Consider the following 18,606-nt stretch of genomic DNA (forward strand, 5'->3'; position numbering starts at 1 on the left):
CTGTCACAGTGCCAACAGGATGCTTGGGAAAACCATTTAATTGTGCTCCTTGACCCTCATACCCTAATGTTTGGGGATGAGCCAGGTCACATTCCTGTCTCTTGCACTGTACACCCCAATTTTCATCTCTAAGAATCCTCCTCCATGAATTTTATCCCAACTCTTCTCAGATGGTCATTTAGTAAATGACAGAGTCTTCACAGATTTTAATTATCAATTGCGAACAGGCAGGGCAATACAGGGGGTAGAGATTGAAGATATTCTGGAAGAAGCAGCATGGCCTAGTGGAAAAGAGCATGGGCCTGAAAGTCAGAGGACCCGGGTTTTAATCCTGACTGCCACTTGTCTGCTGTGACCTGGTGCAAGCCACCTCACTTCTCTGTGCCTCAGTTCCCTCACCTGTAAAAAGGAGGTTAAGATCATGAGCCTCATATGGAATATGGATTATGTCCAACCTGATTAGCTTAAGTCTACCTCAGCGTTTAGCACAGTGCCTGGCATTTAAAGAACAAAAAAGTCATGTTAGAGGTAGAGAGACAACCTTATCATAACAAACCCTCAGGTATGTATAAATCCTAAACAGATTTTTGGTTTTTTAAGTCTCTAAATTATTCTTTTTAGTTGATGGGGCGGAGACATAGATTCAGGATTGCTGAAATGCTATCTACTTGAGTGTATTGGAATTTAAAAACACTTATTTGAGGATTTGTTGCACTGCCTGAGGGCACTTTTTTACTTTCATCCGATGTAATGGCGGCTGAATGGGACGTTTAATGAGGCAGGGTGGCAGTGTGAGTTTCAGACCAATAAATGTTTGGCAGGTTATCCTCTAGCAGAGAAACTCAGGTCTGGGTCATGGCTAAATATGTCAGTGGCCCTTTTGTTGGTGCCTGTGCAATTGAAGGGGAGAGCTCATCTACTCCTCCCTCTGTGGCTCAACAATTACCCTCATTAAAATGAAACTGGAATAAAATGTCCCCTCTTATTCCTTGCATGTGGGCTGTTGGGGGAACATCTCTGGTTTCAGTCTAGTGTCTTGAGTGGTCTGTACCATTCCCAGAGAATCAGATTGTTCTGTGTCTTGTGTCTTTCTTTGATTCCCCTTTTTCCACTTAAGCTGTGAGTTTGAATCTACTTCCACTCCCAAGAGAGACCCAGCTGGGTTAGTGTTCTTCAGTGTGCACATTAGAGAAGCAGTGTGGCCTGCTGGGTAGAGCCAGGGGCCTGAAAGTCTACAGGACCTGGGTTCTAATCCAAGTTCTTCCAAATTCAAGCATACAGTAAGGCCTCAAATACCATTGACTGCTCCACTATTTCAGTCAGCAAAAGGGGGCAGCTGTAGTCCCTCAGCTATCGAGAGAGCTTTCCTGCAGCCATCTTGATGGGAGTCCCTTCCCTCCCACCTCCCCCTGGACTCACCAGGCCGATGTCTGGGCAGTGAAGGACAGGTATGGTACTAGATTGAAGGTGGCTGGGGGTGGGGCTTCTGATAGCACTTAGACAGTGGACCCGGATACTTGTGAAATCCCATGCTTTACACCAGGCGTGCAACTCCATTTTGTGGAAGTACCACACATTTTGTCCACTCTTAGTGGGACAGAGGTCTAGCTCTTTCCAGAGCTTAGATGCCCCCTCCCTCCTTTCTAGGCCCCATTTTTTTGTTTTGTTTTAAAAATTTGTTAAGCTCTTATATGTCAGGCACTGTACTAAGCACTGGGGTAGATGCAAGGTAATCAGGTTGGACATAGTCCATGCCCCACATTGGGCTCACAGAATTAATTCCCATTTCAGAGATGAGGTCACAGGCACAGAGAAGTTAAAGAATTTGCCCCAAGGACACACAGCAGACAAATGGCAGAGCCAGGATTAGAACACAGGTCCTTCTGACTCCCAGGACTGTATCCCCTAGGCCATTCTGGTCTCTGTTAACATGGGTCCTATGTCCAAGCCATGGAACGCAGCAGCAGGAGCTGGTGGTGGAAAGTTGTGTGGAAGGGAAGTGGGAGCCTGAGAATTTAGGACAACTGGATTGCTCAATAGAAAACCAGTGCTGAGGAGGGCAGAAAAGGGTGAGCTGTGAATCGAGGAGCCCTTGAGCTTATCACGTGTCATCCATTCAGTCAATCGCATTTGTTAAGCACTTACCTGGTGCAGAGCATTGTACTAAGCACTTGGGGAGTCAGCATCTTCCAATCAGGAAGTTCCTAATGTTAAATTGAGTCTCTCCTATATTCAAGGGCAATGTCATCTTTTTCTTCAAATTGTGTTTCTTCGAACAAATTAAAGACCTGTGTGTTCACTGTGAATTATTCTGCTTGTTTATAAGCCTACCAACTAACAGCTCTGATTTCTGTTTCATGAAGCACAGAAGACCTTATTAGGGTTTGATAACTCTTAAACAGCAAATTGATTTTAGAACACTTTTATATTGAAGGAAATGAAGATCTGATTTTACTGAAATTATAAATGCGCTCAGGTAGTTGAGGGTGATAATGCTGTTTACAGTGAAGAACTACGTTTGCAAAACTCAATGAGAAGATATCTGACTTCACTATTGACTTTTAAATCCTCATTCCAGTCTCAGGCCCAATAAACCATTTTCAGATTTACAGATGAAAAGAGCAATATAAGTGTAAAGTATATCCTGCTGGGTGAGGGTAGAGAGGAGACCAAGTCCTTTCAGTCATGTAAATCAGTACCAGCCCAGGGGTTTGTTTTTTCTTTTTTTTTTTAAATGGTATTTGTTAAGTGCTTACTGTGTGCCAGGCACAGTATTAAGCGCTAGGGAAGATGCAAGCTAATGAAGCTGGGCACAGTCCATATCCCACGTGGGGCTCACAGTAGTAATTTACAGTTGAGGTAGCTGAGATACAGAGAAGTTAAGTGACTTGACCAAGGTCACACAGCAGGCAAGTGGCAGAGGCGGGACCAGAGCTCAGGTCCTTCTGACTCTCAGACTTGTGCTGTATCCACTAGATCACACTCCTTTCTAGAACATTCCCTTGGAATAGTAAATTATTTCTTTGCACTTTCCACAGTGATTGTCCCTTCTTGGTTTTCACCTCCACTTCTATTTTTCATACTACATTTTTAGGGCAGGGATTGAAGGGAGGGGAAATGGGGTCTGGGAGGGTAGTGAACACAAAGTTAATAGAACAGAAAGCTGCCCTCTGGGGTACTTCTTGGCTGTGATCCGAAGCCCTTGGGATTTTTCAGGGATCTGGGATGAGTACAGTTGGGAATACAGCTCAGAAATCTGGAGTGGGCACTGAGAAGCAGTGTGGCTTACTGGAAAACACATGGGGCTGGAAGTCAGAAGACCTAGATTTGAATCCTTGCTCTGTCACTTGAGCAAATTACTTAACTTCTGTGTTTCTTCATCTGTGAATGGGCATAAAATACTTGTTCTCCCTCATACTTAGTCAATCAATGGTGTTGATTGATCTCTTATTGTGTGCAGAGCACTGTATTAAGTGCTTGGGAGAGTACAGTACAACCAAGTTGGTAGACACCTTCCCTGCCCAGTTTTGAGGGGAGACCGACAGTAATATAATTACTGATATGTACATAAGAGTTGTGGGGCTGAAGATGGGGTGACTATCAAGGGCTTAAGGGTACAGATCCAAGTGTATAGGTGATGCAGAAGGGAGAGGGAGTAGGAGGAAAAGAGGAAGGCATCTTGGAGGACGTGTGACCTTAATAAGGCTTTGAAGGTTGGGAGAGTGGTGGTCTGCCTGATGTGGATAAGGAGGGAGTTCAAGTTCAGAGGGCGAGGGGTTTGTGGAATGATAGTATCTACCCCACTGCTTGGCACCTAGTAAGTGCTTAACATGGGCCTGGGAGTCAGACGGGCATGGGTTCTAATCCTGACTCCACTTGTCTGCTGTGTGACCTTGGGCAAATCACTTCACGTCTCTGGGCCTCAGTTTCCTCATCTGGAAAATGGGGATGGAGGCTGAGTCCCACATGGGACAGGGAGTGTGTCCAGCACAGTCTGCTTGTATCCACCCCAGTGCTTACTACAGTGCCTGGCATATAGTTAAGTGCTTAACCAATACCGTAATTATTATTAACAAATAGCATTATTATTATTATTACTGGGACCACATGTGATATTTTGGTCATTCTTGTCTGCATTAACAATGAGGGCAGAGTTTCATTATTTGGTTTCTGAGGACTGATCTGTGCCAAGGTTTCAACTGACCTGCTTGGCTGTAACCGTCATAGCTAGGGAAACCAGGGCCGTTGGTTGAGGTCAAGTGAGTTGGGCAAGGACTGTAACTGTTACCGGCTGTAATGGAACCCAGAGCTCGCTTGGCCCTTACCCATCACATGTGTCTGGGCTGTTGGTTTGGCTACCCTCACTGTTGTCCACTTTCCTTTTCTCTGCAGACTTTCAGCATATGAACTTTAAAGTATGTGGTGGTTCAACTGGCTGGCAAGATGGGAAATTCCCAAATTATAGAGGATCGAGGAATGTTCTGTTGCGTAAAGGCTACCATCAGAAGGGGGCCAGACCCAGGTGGATGGCTATGGGAGGCTACCGTCAACAGAACATTCCTCGATTCCCAATCATTCCCACGGTTCCCAATCTTCCCCTTCACTCCAGGAGGAATTTCCCAATGAGGGCACCCCACGGTTATAAGGAATGCCCTGCCATCCAGTGACTTGAATGATTAATGATATTTCAGTCAATGATATTTGAGTGTTTCCTCTGTGCAGAGTACCAAATTAAGTACCCGAGCACTCTACTAAGCACTTGAGGACACTGGGAAGAATGGGGGTTCAGTTTTTCTAGCCCTGCCCTTTGTCTGAAGTTACTGGCATTTGTCTTCATTCAAAGTGGTTTGGTTTTCAATGAAGACATGAATACCTAGAATAGAGTGTCTTTTTTTCAAAAAAAGACATCTGCGTATTATGTATTTTATTAAAATTAGAGGTAGATTTGAATGTCAGGTGCTGTAAAAGAACAAATAAGCGGCACGTATGGACTGTTATTTTTATACAAAGGCGAAAAGAGTACTTAAGTACATACAAAATGAACATTTTCTTCCTGAGGTGTCATCCTGAACTACAATTTCAATAAGTCTTTGACCTTTAGATAGGTTTCCAGTCTATCCACTTATGGCAAGGCCCCCTCCACCCTGATTCTCTGTCTCTTTCTGCCTCTGTACTTCCTGTTCCTTGTAGCTTCGACCTATTTGCCAAATGAGATGTGTCCAACAAGAAAAACTATGACTTTCTGCCTGCCTTATCTGTAATACTCTTTCTAGTCTAGTTCTAGACCCAATTCCTGATCAGGCAGTTCAGATGCCTGTGATGCCATCCCGGATAAGAAACCCCAAGGGAGTTCACCTGACTTCCTAATAACATTTTATCTGAGGCAGGCCCAAGTTTGGAGTGAGCAAAATAGCCAGTTACTTTCTCTGCAGTATCCTAGCATTAGCATATCTTTTGTTTGGCCATTGACTCCATATTCAGGGACAACTTATATGGGCTTTTAAGAAGAAAAAAAACCTAGGCCTTAATGCATTGGAGGAGACATCCAATAGCACTAGACTGAGTTTTTGAGAGCAGTGCCTTGTGTGGTTTTCTAAAGGCCCCACAGAGAGCCAGTGGTATGGTGGGTTTCAGAATCCCCCCTGTCCTCAGGGTCCATGCTTAAACCACCAAACCAGCTGACCCTCCTTTCCACCACGTGGCCATGGGTAAACTTGCTGACTGCCAATTTTTCCAGGTTACTCTTTCAAGACTAAGGCGACCATCTGGATTTAGGTGCTAGGGTGATTTTGAGATGGCTTTTAAAAAGATGCTGGTCTCCTTTCTGCTTTTTTTTAGCCTTCCTCACTTACCAGCCAGAGGTTGGGACAGTGGGGCTCTCTTGCTGTCCTTCTAGACTCTCCTGCTGTGGTGTTACCTTTTGAAGTTTGCCTACATGGGCTGGGATTTACCCCTGTGAGGTGTTAATCGGTCTCCAGCTGAGGCATTATTTGTGGTGGGGGGAGAGGTAGGTGGTAAACATATATATGAGCGAGAGAAAGAGTGTGTTGTGTGTGTTGTGAGGGGAGGAGAGGTGGGGAGGAGTCTTGTTTCCCAGCTTTGAAAATGTTTACTTTTGTGCTGTTTTGTTACAATGACTCTTGGCTTTACTTCTTATTCCACTTAATTCCACTGCAGGAGGATTTTTTTTTCTATTCTCCCTTGGTGACTGTATTTGTTTGGTTTCTCAGTATTGTGAGCACCTTGACAGATGTCAGCTGTGGGGCTTCCAGGTTCCAGCTCAGAAAACTACACAGGAGCATAGGTCAGAGAAAAAGCTCAGACACATCAGAAACAGCTGCCGGAGAAAACAGAATTGCTGCGTGGGAAGTAAAAGCAGCACGTGTGCATTGTGAAGGATCCCAAGGAGGAAATCAGTCACTTCTCAGATCATGCAGGAGAAGTTTTTAATTTTAAAATGGGGAGATGCCCATAGGGCCTTAATTCCAGAAGACATCCCTAACAAAGCAGAATTCTGTTGTGGCATAGTGCATAGAGCATGGGCCTGGGAGTCAGAATGACCTGGGTTCTAATCCCAGCTCCGCCACTTGTCTGCTCTGTGAACTTGGGCAAGTTACTTCACTTCTCTGCCTCTGTTCCCTCATCTGAAAATGGGGATTAAGACTGAGACCCATGGGGATAGGGACTGTAACCAAACTGATTTGCTCGTATCCACCCCAGCGCTTAGTACAATGCCTGGAACATAATAAATGCTTAAATACAATTATTACTACTATTATTACTCTGACAGACCTTAGGAGTTTCCTTTCTTTGAAATGACATCAATAGAGAGTCCTGTCCCAAGCCAATCACAATTATTTCCACCCCCCCTACTTCCCCCCACACCACACTTTCTAGATAAACATTTGCAAACAAGCTGCTGCTGTTCATTTCGAAATCAAAATTTTTTTGGCCGTTTTAGGAGGTGTGGTAAGTTTGGGCTAAGTGGAATGCAGTGGTGGAGTTATCTCTGTTCTTGGTCTTCCTTCTAGCCCCAGCCTTACTCTCCTATCTCCACTTAAGCACGGGGGCCAAGCGCATGTTGGAGGGAGCCAGTTGGCCCTCATCAGATGTTGCTTACCCTCTCTGTAGCCTCATGAAGACTGTTGGTGCTGTAATGCTCTTTTCAGGTCAGCCATAGAACTATAACCCTTTCTATGGTAAGCGCTTAGTACAGTGCTCTGCACACAGTAAGTGCTCAATAAATACGATTGAATGAATGAATATGGTCTGCATTTGGAAGAAAGGTGTCCTTAGCAATTTACAGAATATGACATGTCAAGCAGACACATATTACCGAGCATTTACTGTAAGCAGAGCACTGTGCTAAACTCTTGGGAGAATACAGTATAACAGAGTTAGTAGATATGCTCCCTGCCCACAGTGAGTTTAGAGTCTAGAGGGAAACATCTTTGTCTTTAATTTGTCCACTGCCTGGAATCCCAGATTTGGAATTAGGTTAGATATCTCTGTCATTTGAGTTTCTAAGAAAGTAGCTGCTCTAAATTCTGACCCAAACTTCCAACTTCCAGAAAATTATGGTAGTCTCAAGCTTGGAAGTTGGACAGTCCTGAACCACTGCTTCAAGAGCATTTTCAAGCTGAGTGAGCAGCAATTTTATGCCTAAATTTTTCTCTTTCAAACCGTGAGATGGATGCACTCCTTTGTCCTCAGTGGTTCTTTAACTGACCCTCCACTCTCGAGAATTGCTACAATTTCATAATTCTTGATATGGATAGCTCAAGTTTTGTGACGCACACAGATTGCTTACTGTAGTGACCCCTGCCCTGGTAATCACTTAAAGTTTAAGGCTGAACCGAAACAGAAGTAGGGGGTGTGGGAGAGAGGGGAAAGAGGAAATGTGTTGGAGAGCAATATTGGGAATAATTATGATTCTGGTATTTAACTCTTACTATGGGCCAAGTGCTGTGCTGAAAGTGCTGGGGTAGGTACAATAAATTCAGGCCCGACAGTCCCTGCAGAGGAATTTTTCACCACAATTCAATTATCCATTCAACAGTGTTAACAAAGCACATGCAATATGAACTGCACTGTCTTAATTCAGGTAATTGCATTGAATTGCAGTTGAAAATGGTGGATTTGAGGTCTTTCTTTGATGTATACATTTTGCTAGTACATGTTGTCACATGCTGGGAGCCAGAAACAATTTCTGATGGGCCAGAATAGAAAGATAACCTGACTTTCTTTTTCCTCTCCACACTCTTGTAATGAAGCACCCAACATTTCTGCGTGTAGTTTCCAATTTGTTAGATTTAATCAAATCAGCATTTTTCCCACTCACCTGAAGAAATGGCTACTACCACATTATAGAAAAATGGCCATTTCTAAAGCCGCTTACTAGATCTTTTTTTTTAATTGTATTTGTTAAACACTATATGCCAGGCATGGTACTAAGTGCTGGGGTAGTTGCTAACTAATCAGAGTGAACATGGTCCCTGTCCCACATGGGGCTCAGAATCTTAATCCGCATTTTAGAGATGAGGTAACTGAGGCCCAGAGAAGTCAAATGACTGGCCCAAGGTCATACAGCAGATGTGGTGGAGCCGGAATTAGAACCCAGGTCCTTCTGACTCCCAGGGCTGTGTTCTAGCCATTGGACTATGCTGCTTCTAAAGAAGTCCATGGATTGGGCAGACTAGTACAATCTGAAGCTTATAGAAGATCAATCCCTTCCTTCATGGAATTTGCTTTGTAAAAGTGCAGAATTTATATTTGTAATAATAATGATAATAATTGTGGTTTTTAAGTGCTTAGTATATTTCACATACTAAGCGCTGGGGTAGACAGAAGATCATCATGTCCCACAAGGGGCTTACAGTCTAAGAGGGAGAAGAGGTATTGAATCCCCATTTTGCAGATGAGGGAACTGAGGCTCAGGGAAGTGACGAGCCCAAAGTCACCCAGCAGGCATGTGGCAGAGCCAAGATTACAACCTAAGTCCTCTGACTCCCAGACCTGTGCTCTTTCTATTAAACCATTCTGCTTCTCAAAGGAGTCTCTTTTATCAAGGCATGCTCCTGCCTGGTTTACAAGTATTGGTTACAGTTTTATAATTTTTCAGTCAGAATGAAATGACAAGTGGGAGGACTGTGAGAGCCTTAGTGGCAGGTAGCTCTGTGTCTCTTGTGGGCAATGCTGCTTGATTCACCCTAGGAATGTGAGCAATTGTAACTTTCCTGGTTCCCATCTCCCCATCTCTTTCCCCCAGGGGTGACAATTTCCTTACTGCCCTTTCCGTACAGCTATTTCCAGTAGTTCAGTTAGTGTTGCCAGGAAGCTCAAATGAAAAAAAAAAGGTGTTATTTAAATGCAAATTATTAATATACCCATCACAGAGACCTACTCTTTTAGTTCCTGTGACAAGTTCCTGCCTCACTTGAATGTCTTTTTTTTTTTTTTTTTACATTTCAAGGAGATGCAAGATTGACCTAGGAGTTTAAACTTAGAGTAGAAATGTTCAAGCCCCAGCCCTGTTTTAGATGCAAATATATTGACCATCAATGCCCCACTCTTCCAGGATGCTGGGTAACTCTGTCTATACAGGTCCAGAAAGCAGCCGGACAGATGGCACAAGCCAGGGTACTGAAAGAAATGTGTCAGAGTTAAAGAGAAACCGGGCTGGTGAGCCCGTTAGAATTTTAGTAAAAATGAATGTATGACTCAAAGACTGCATTTCCTCAGACAGCTGTGATCAGAACCCCCTGGACCTCAACAGTGTGGAGCTCCACTCACTAGATTGTTGTTGGGACTGACAGGATGGGAGAGAGGGGCTGATGAGAACTGTGTGAGCTGGTAAAACACTTTTTTACAAGGTGACAAATTTCAAAAATAAACCAAACCTCGCTTCAGGGAGATTTTCCCGGGAAGGTTCTAATCGCTCGATCCTGGCTAGGCCAGCTGGGGATTCATTTCCAAACTCCTTCTCATTCAATAGTATTTATTGAGAGCTTACTATGTGCAGAGCACTGTACTAAGCGCTTCTCCTCACGCCAACCCAGAAGACAAGAGGATCAAACCCTTAAAGAGTTCACAGATATCTGTACTCCAAAGGCCTCTTCTGGCTTTAGTTCAGGTGTTTGGACTGCAGTTCTTAATAGGCTTAATTACACTGCCAAACTCTAATGATGCGACACTGGGATTTTAAACTGAGTTGAAACCGTGGGGTCTGAAAGCCTTAGGGAGAAGCAGAGCTGCCTCTAGGTTTTCAGGGTTCAGTCATCCTCCACCCTCACTAAAATGTTGTGACTCAGGTGCAGAGGAAAGAAAAGAGATAGATGTTGCCTCACCAATCCCTACTGGGCCCCTGCTGTTGCCCCATCCCCACTGCTCAAACCCACTTGATACCTGTTTACTTGTTTTGTTTTGTTGTCTGTCTCCCCCTTCTACACTGTGAACCCATTGTTGGGTAGGGATTGTCTCTATCTGTTGCTGAATTGTACTTTCCAAGTGCTTAGTACAGTGCTCTACTCAGAGTAAGTGTTTAATAAATACAGTTGAATGAAATGAATGAATGAACTGAGGGGCGATTGCTGGGTGACCTTCAGATTAAGCACTTAGTACAGTGCTCTGCACAAAGTAAGTGCTCAATAAATACGATTGAATGAAAGGCACTTAATCTCTCTGTTCTTCAATTCCTTGTCCTTAAAATGGGGATAAAGTACCTGTTCTCCCTCCCTCTTATTTTGTGAATCCTATGAGGGTCAGGGACTGTGTCCCATCTGATTTTGTGCCTGTCAGTGCCTAGCACAATGCTTGGCACATAGCAAGTGCTTAATAAGTACATTATCTCCTTCCAGCTGTTTTTTTCTCTGGGTCTTTTACCCTCCTCATCAGCGTGGGAGGATGGGGAATGGGATGCAAAAGGAGGCTTCTGCTCTGGAGCCATCCAAGGGAAGAGCAGCCATTTCCCCTCTCCAAGACACCTCTTATTCCAGCAACAATAGCTCATGAACAGTTGGGAAGACTTGTAAGTTATGTGGCCAGTGCAATTCTCTCCTTCCAGGTGAGGAAAACGACAAGTTTAATGGTTTTATCAAGCTTAGTAGTTTTATCAAAGGCCAGGTGATTGGGGAAGTTGGTGTCTGAAACAGTATGAGAATGATTTGGGTTGTTGACACCTCTCCCTGAGTTGCCTTTCACCAATGTTTTTGTTCAGAGATAATAGCAAAATTGACTCATGTTTTAGGCAGTCAGCTCTGTATAATGCCTGCTAAGCAGAAAACCAGCCATGAAGCATCTTTTGTGATTTTTCAATTGGCTCCTTAAACAACTTCAACCAGGTTCGCACTGATTCCAAAAACATGCCTAGGAGAAGGCCAAAAAAGATCATCAAGTCTCTGACCAACCTTGACGGAGTCTGTTTAGTCTGTTATTTGCCAGAACTGACTTTCTGTTCTTTCTTGGCTGTGCTATCGTTATAGAATTTATCAAAGAACTGTTCTTTCCAGAAGGGAAGTAGTGGGAGATAAAACCAGTGAGGTGAAGATAACAGTTCTACAGGCTCTGATAAAAGTTTTATCTGGTGCAGATGAACTCAAGGCCAATACATTAGATCAAGGCCAAGAAGCCAATTTTTCAATATTTCACTTTAAAGTTATATGGAGAATTTAAATTTCACTTTCTGAACTGCCTGAACTGGAGAGAGAAATCACTCATAAAACCTTTCTGGTTTTGAGGACAGAATTTTAAATTTCCAGATAGGGGCTGACCAAGATGTTATATTTTCTGCTTGTTTGTTTAGGGTATTGGTTATAATTTACATATCCTATTCCTTAAGCACTGAATTTTTTTTTACTGGTGCTTGTAAGCACTTATTATGTATCTAGCACTGTTCTAACTGCTGAGGTAGATGCAAGTTAATTGGGTTGGACACGGTCCCTTGTCCCACATGGGGCTCACAGGTCTAAGTAGGAAGGAGAACAGGTATTCAATCTCCATTTCACAATTGGGAAACTGAGGCATAGAAAAGTTAAGTGACGGTACCGAATGTCACACAGCAAGCAATCGGAAGATCTGGGTTTAGAACCCAGATCCCCTGACTTCCAGGCCTGTGCATTTTCCACCAGGTACCATGCTGCTTTAAAATAATGATTATGGAATTTAAGTGCTCACTGTGGGCCAAGCAATGGGGTAATTACAAGATAAGCAGATTTGACACAGTCTCTCTCTCCCCTCTTTTTTCCACCTCTGCTTTTCCTTCTTCCTCCTATCCTATGTTTCAGTGTGTCACCTCAACTAAGATCCCTTGAAAACAGGGATCATGTCAACTAATTCTTTCATGTGCCTCTTACTGTGCTGTGCACAGAGTAGGTGCTCAATAAGCACGATTGATTATGGGTTGAGGGGGAGGGCAATGATCCCAGGGTCTGGGTTGCTTACCCCTGGAAATCCCTTCAACCCAAACTTGGAGATCCTGCCAAGGTATTGGGTAGCCATAGAGGAAGCCCAAGTCTGGGTCTGATTCCCACCCAGAGTTCTTATTGTGTCTACCACTGTCCTCGTTCTTAATGTTGTGTGGTATTTACATATTTAATCAATCAGTGGTGTTTATTGAGCATTTACCTTGTGCAGAGTGCTGAACTGGGCTCTTGGGAAAGGACAATACAACAGAGTTGGTAGGTGTGTTCCCTGCTACAAGGAGCTTACTTTCCCTCAAGTACCCACTCTCCCTTTTCAGATGGTGAGCCCCTCTGAGGGCGAGGGCCCAGCCTGCCTTATCCTCTCTTGTTTGTAGTCTTCCCAACATCTAGTGCAATGACTCAGTAAATACCATCGAACAGATGTTAAGGTGGTTAGCTCAGAGTCCCTTGAGTTCAGGCCACTCTCTAATGGCCTAGATTGCAGCAAGGAGACAAGAATCCCTGGTCCAGGGCCAGTGGAAGCTGAATCTCCACCAAGCCTTTGAACCCTTCCTGCTCAGAGGGGAGAGGCTCAATTTAGTGTGGAGAGAACCCTCCTACCACATAAACTCACTGGGGATTTCATTTATTAGTACTACTACTATTATTATTATTAAGCACTTACTGTACTAAGTGCTGGGGTTAGTGCAAAATAATTAGGTCTCGACACTGACCCGGGCTCATGGGCTTACGGTCTAAGTGGGGGAGGAGATCAGGTATTCAATCCCCATTTTACGGATAGGGAAACTGAGGGACGGAAAAGTTAAGTGTACTTGCCTGAGGTCACACGGCAAGCAAGTAGCAGATCCGGGATTAGAACTCAGACCTCTTGGTTCCCAGGTCTGTGCTCTTTCCACTGGGCCACACTGCTTCCAGTTTGGAGGTCATTAAAGCCATCCCTTTTGAGGATGAACATGAGAATGGCTCTCTACGTAGCAGTGAAATTGACCTGTATAACATAACTTCAGGAACTTTGCCCCCACCTCCGTTCTCCTTTCTAGTCCTTCAAATAAAGACGAAAGAGGCAGAGCGCAATATGAACTTTTACCTCTGGAGAGAACCACTTCTAAGAATTACAACAGGATTTTTTTTTTTTTATCATATCCTCACCTTGCCTAATCTACCAAGGTGGTTATCTTTAAAAAGTGGGGGAAATGGAATGGTAAAAGAAGTTGATGTTGTGTTTATGCCGCAACTCACTTCTAAGACTCGAGGGCTCCTGGGTGAAGAGTAATTTGCTCTGCACAGCTCCCTGGTGAAGCAACGGTCAGTCACATTTTATGGTTAAGAGAAAATCAAGTGGCAAGAAAGAGAGATGGAGATGAGATAAAAGGGGAGAGGGAAGCGAGCTGAAGAGAGTTCCTGATTCTCACTTTAATGAATTCTTTGGAAGCTGAGCACGGGCCTGGGAGTCAGAGTGCCTGGGTTCTAATCCCATTTCTATCATGTGCCTGCTGTGTGACCTTGATCAGGTCACTACTTCTCTGTGCCTCAGTTCCCTCATCTTCAAAATGGGAATTCAATACCTGTTCCCCCTCCTACTGTGTGAGCCCCATATGGGACCTTTATCTATTTTGTATCTATCCCAGCACTTGCTACGGTACTTGGCATATTCTAAGGGCAAAACAAATGCAATGATTATTATTTATCTCTCTCAGCCTCATTTTCCCCTCTCTGTAAATTGGGACTTTAAATACCCGTGCTCCTTCCTTACCCTATGAGCCCCATATGGGTCAGGGATTGTGTTCGGTCGGACTGTCTACTCCAGCACTTATTACAGACTAGGTAGCTAGTAAGTGCTTAATAAATACCCCAATTATTATAATGATCATTTCTCCAGCATGATGGCTGGAGTGAACGCTCAAGTGATCAGAAAGGTGGAGTCCTGGCTTTCCTTTGGTGGTCCTGGCAATATGGAGCAGCCCATGAAGCCCTGCCATCACTGGGAAGTGAAAATCTATACGTCAAAATTTCACCTTCATGTCAGTCAATCCCTCTTAATCAAGTGGGTGTCTGCGAGACCTCAAAGATCGGGATTTTCAAAGCTCTTGAATTAAGGGAAGTTGAAATGGCTCATCTGAAGTCTTTGTAACACAGCACGGCAGCACTTTTTCCTCTCAGAGCACTTCTTGTTCTGGATTCATTTTAACATACCACGAATTGCACAGATTTTCATCATTCTTAATCAACTTGGATTAAAGGCCGACCCCCTGAATGCCCTGATGCTGTAAAGCTAACCTCCAAAGTTAAATTTAATATTCCCCTCTTTCCATTTTAGAATATTTTCCTAGTTTGATGAGGCTTGAGGAGTTCCCCTTCCCTGCCTTTAATTTCTAACCAAAAGCAGAAGAAAATCTGCCTTCCATATGTATTGTGAATGTAATGGTTGTACGCCTTTCTTAAAGAAACTAAAAACCTATAGAACCTGCGATTTGAGGTTTGAGGGAATTGTTTCCTCTAGCGATTGAGGAGATGGGGGAAAGGAGAGGTTTTTTTTTTGGTTGGGTTTTTTTTTGCCAGCTGTGTGACCTTGGGTGAGTCACTTCTCAATGCCTCGGTTTCCTCATCTGTAAAATGGGGATTTAATCAACACTTGCCCTCCCTCCTACTTAGACTGTGAGCCCATGTGGGACAGAGACTGTCCAACCCAATTAACTTGTATCTACCCCAGCGCTTGGAACAGTGCTTGACACATAGTAAGTGCTTGACAAATAGCACCATTACTATCTTGTATCTCCCCCAGTGCTTAGTACAGTGCTTGGCTCATTGTAAATGCTTAACAAATACCACTTAGGCTCTGTTTGTCTGCAAGCTGTTGGATGGACTAAAACAATATGTGTTTAGTTTGGTTGTTTCCTCTTTGTTTTAATGATTTTGCATTAGCAGCTTGATTTTATTAAGCAGCTCAATTTATTCTCAATTTATTCTTAATAGAAGGAAGCCACAGTCTGATTAACTGTGTTGCCGTGCTTTCATTAGCCACTTTAAGATGGGAAGTCTACATTTTTAAAAGTACCTAATTATACTAGACTCTGACAGGTTTGCATTTTTGTGAACTGCAGTTGCACAGATCACAGAGGAAATAACACTTTACTCAATTGCAAACCTACTCTTGGGTCCTCTGCTTGGAACCATTTTCCAGTAAGAAAAATAAAACCTTCATCAAGCCATTAAAGTTGCACCCAGGTATAGTCTTCAAATGTGGCACTACCCATAAATTTCAGCAATAATTTTTGAGTTAAAAAGATGTTGGCAGATTTACAAATCCAGAAAATGGGATCATCTAGTAATTTAATTGGTCCTAGGGCAATGCAGTTCCAGAGGATTGCGGAGAGACAGTACGATCAAGAAGAATCACAAGAGTTTCGGACTCTTATGGGAGTGGGTGGGCTCTGCCTTTGGTTAAAATGGCAGTCTCTTAAAACTTTGCCCATTTTTGGTTCCAAGTAAGAACCTGAGCTTGAGGGATTCAGTTGTCCATTTTCTTGTTTAGAGCTGCAGCACTTTTGCTGCTTCTGCATATGGATCCATCACTACCTTTTTGGTGGAGGGGGATGCAGTCTCTGTGGTCTAGCCTCCCTGTCCTGTGGTCTAGTGGGTGTGGAGAAAGAGGGAAAAATGACCCCAAATGAGAAACAGGAAAGATGCATAGGACAGAAGCAGAAACAAACAGGAGCACTTGACAGAAAGAAAAGATTAAAAAAGACCCAGACAGCAAGGCTGTGTGGCCATAGAACCAAGCCAAGAGGGGCAGAATCTCTGACTCCTCCCTGCCTACCCTTTGATCCTTGGGCAAGTCACTTAAGTTTCCTGGGCCTCAGTTACCTCATTTGTAAAATAGGGATTTCAATTAATACCTGTTCTTACTCCCTCCTGGACTTGCAAGCCCCATGTGGGACTGTGTCTGACCTGCTTATCTTGCATCTACCCCAGCACTTAACACAGTTTTGAACTTAGCACTCTTTTTCTTACCCACACTTTGGTTTTATCACCCAGAAGGGGAAGAGCCCCAGAGTTGGCCAATGTCCCCATCCCTTTCTGAATCCGGTGATGCAGATGGTTAATCTCACCTGGTTTATCAAGTGGGATGGTGGCTTGGAAGCTTTGGCGATGGATCCGTTCTTAGTTTTTGCTCTCTTGCTTGTGTTTAATCCTCCCACTGGGATGATATCCCGTTGCCAGACTCTTCTTTTTTGGAAGCCGCACTCTCGATGGCAGTAGTTTAAAACTGAATCCAGTTCCCAGCTCGGCACAGAATTAATTTGTGGATTGCAGCTCACCTCAAGGAGAATAAATCATGTGTTGGGGAATCAAGTGTTGGGCGGGGGGGAGGTTAGAGGGATGCAGGAGGGGACTCTGCTTTATGTGTTCGCGATGTCATCAGCTCAGCCAAGGGAAACCTCAGAGTCATAAACATAGGCAGTATTTCCTGAACAGTCATATATATTTACAATTTTCTGTAAAAATTAAATCACAGCCATAGATATTTTTAAAATCCCTGACCACTGTCTGTCTTACAAAACACAGTTTGGACTGGAAGTCACAAGCCCAGTAAAGCTTACGTTGTGTGCTTCCTGTTCTGTTTAGGGTTTCCAGAAGAGACAGGCAATGGGGAGAAATTTCAGCACAAGGTTGAATTTCTGGACTTCAGACTGAGGCCCAGGCAGGTTAAGTGCCTGCCAGCATGTGTGTTTAAATTATACCTGGATGCTGGAACTTATGATTCAACAGATGCCAACTAAATGCAGCTGCATTTATTTCTGTCGTTCTGGCAACTTCTAAACCAAATGTAGGTTCCTCAGGTTGGAATCCTTTAAACCAGATGACCTGGCCCAACTCCACCCAAGGTCAGGGCTAGAGCTCTAACAATTATAAAATTAAATTAATCTTTCAGTGGGGGAAATTTCATCTTATGTAAGTCGACTATCAGTGACTGATGATTGAGAATCCACAAGAAGGTGACATAGCTGGTTGGTGGGGAGGGAGAGAATATTTACCTCGGCGATAGCATCTACCAACTCTGTTGCATTGTACTTTCTCAAGCTCTTAGTAAAGTGCTCTGCACACAATAAGCCTCCAATGAATAATATAATAATGATAAGCACAGTATTTAAGTCCCTACTATGTGCCAGGCACTCTACTAAACACTGCGATGGATACAAGCAAATTGGGTTGGACACAGTCCCTGTCCCACATATGGGGCTTGCAATCTTAATCCCCATTTTACAGATGAGGTAACTGAGGCACAGAGAGATTAAGTGACTTGCCCAAGGTCTCACAGCAGACAAGTGGGCAAGCTGGGATTAGAACCTCGTTGGCAATAAATGATGAATAAATACAATTGAATGAATGAACCCAGGTCCTTCTGACTTGCAGGCCCATGTTCTATCTTCTAGGCCATGTGATTGACTGATGCAATTTTAATTTCTAAATCCACATCCTTTGACTCTCTGGTTTTGTTGGCCTCTGCAGGAGTAAGAGTTACTTCTCCCCCTCAAAACACTCAGTGGTCCTTTCTCTCCTTCATGATATTCCTTGCAGCCAAACTCTCCTCTTCCCCCTCACTCCGCATTGTTCCCCCACAAGGTTGAAGGGAGGTGGAACACATGGGGTAGATTGGCATGGCTTGGACCAACCAAAAACTGAAATGGGGAAGCATTAAAGATGTTTGACAGTCCACCCATGTCTATTAGAATGGCTAAGGAGGGTAATTGCTTTGTGGTGCTACTGCATTAGTCAGTCACTGGTATTTGTTGAGTGTACACTGTGTGCAATGGACTTCACTAAGCGCTTGGGAGAGTACAGTACAACAGAGTTGGTAGACACATTCCCTGCCCATAAAGAGCTGACAGTCTAAGGATAGAAAAAATACCAGGCTGAATGAACTAATAATGATATTTATTAGAATTAACATGGATTATATAGTGAGTTTAATATTAATCAATAATGGTATTCCATGCTTGCTATGTGCCAAGCACTGTGTTTAGGCTTTGGGGTAGATAGAAAATAATCAGATGAGTCACAATCTTATTCCATAAGGACTTTACACTCTAAGAAGGAGAGAGAGTGGGTACTTTATCTCCATTTTACAGATAAGGAAACCAAGTCACAGAGCAGTAAAGTGACTTGCTCAAGGTCACAGGGCTTG

The 18,606-nt window shown here is 43.6% G+C and overlaps 1 protein-coding gene across 3 annotated transcripts in view; it reads left to right on the forward strand.

Moving 5' to 3' along the window:
• CHST11 (carbohydrate sulfotransferase 11) overlaps window positions 1-18,606 on the forward strand; it is a 220,516-nt gene that overhangs the window by 47,559 nt on the left and 154,351 nt on the right. The window lies entirely within an intron of this gene.

The sequence above is a fragment of the Ornithorhynchus anatinus genome, chromosome 14 (genome assembly GCF_004115215.2).
Source record: "Ornithorhynchus anatinus isolate Pmale09 chromosome 14, mOrnAna1.pri.v4, whole genome shotgun sequence".
NCBI classification, from domain to species: Eukaryota; Metazoa; Chordata; class Mammalia; order Monotremata; family Ornithorhynchidae; genus Ornithorhynchus; species Ornithorhynchus anatinus.